The sequence below is a fragment of the Mandrillus leucophaeus genome, unplaced genomic scaffold (assembly GCF_000951045.1).
Source record: "Mandrillus leucophaeus isolate KB7577 unplaced genomic scaffold, Mleu.le_1.0 Scaffold180, whole genome shotgun sequence".
Taxonomy (NCBI): Eukaryota; Metazoa; Chordata; class Mammalia; order Primates; family Cercopithecidae; genus Mandrillus; species Mandrillus leucophaeus.
In genome coordinates, this window is record NW_012101810.1 from 2,204,044 (window position 1) to 2,205,378 (window position 1,335).

The following is a 1,335-nucleotide window of genomic DNA, read 5'->3' on the forward strand; positions in this document are numbered from 1 at the left end:
GTCCTGGCCAGCCACTTTCCAGAGCTGGGGGAGGTCAGGCTGTGCGTGGAGTGGCGGCCCCACCCCGATGCGGGACCCCTGGGATCCAGAATGTTCCCACCGTCTCTGACACTTGCTCAGGAGTTGAACAGAATCACAGCTAAGGGATGGAGGAGGCCTCAAGCCTGTGCCCATTAACTTCTAGGTTAGAGGATGTCATGCTGCCCTCGGCCGGGCATCCTGGGCTCCTGGGATCAGGCAAGTCTGGCCTCTACCCCAGCAAGCTCTGAGAGGCCCCTCTGAGCCTCAGTTTCCTGCTCTGGGTCATGGAGCTGTGGAGTCTGCCCCGCGCTCTTCTTACAGGGCTGCTGGGGCTGGCGGGAGGGTGGGATCCCTGTGGGAGAGCAGAGCTATGAGAACCGAGCTTCTTTACGTATCAACTTGGACTGAGGTTCCCGCTGCACCTGCTGGAGTGGGGACCGCACCTCTGAGGAGAACCGAGCTTCTTTACGTATGAACTTGGACTGAGGTTCCCTCTGCACTTGCTGGAGTGGGAACTGCACCTCCGAGGAGATGAGAGTGGGGCCCCTAGCATCCCGCCAAGAGGTCCACCGCCCACAGCCCCAAGCCTTACACTGCAGCGGACGGCACCTCCGTTCTCTCTTGGACTGTCATTTCATCGTTCCCTTTCAGTGGGGAGAGCTGGGGGCCCTGCGAGGTGGCGGCACGCCCCGGAGGCTTGGGTGTGTGGAGACCCTGGGCCCTTGGACCTGCACCTGGGCTTGGAAGACCTGTCTCCCCTCCTCCAAATGCCGTCGGCCACTCTCAGGGCCCCGACACTGACCCTGTGGGTCACTCCAGACAATTTGCTGACCTCTGAGCTCAGACCCCTCTGCACACTGACCAGGCACGTGACCCTCTCCAGGCCTCACCGGTGCCCTGGGGGATGAGTGTTACTGTCTCCATGGGGTCCTGGGGGGTGAGTGTTCTCAGAACCGTGCCCAGCACATGGAGAGCCCTCGGCAAACACCAGCCCCTGTTTCTACCAGGATTCGGATGCCCTCCTGGGCTGACCCTGGGGACACTGGGCCTGGGTTTGCTGGGATGTGGCAGAGTCGTTGTGAATGATATAACTTCCCCATCCATCTCCTCCCCTCAGAGAAGCTTCCTCCTCGGACCCCGTGAATCTATTCATCATCTGTGTGCAGGGCGCCTACTGTGTGCAGGAGAGGAAGTGACCCACGCGTAGGAATTCTGAAGATTGAATGTGCTCCGTCCACTGCCTCCCAGCACTTCCTCCCTCCACCCTGCAGCCCCGCGTCCCATCATCCACGCTCCCACTCCCTCCCAGCACCT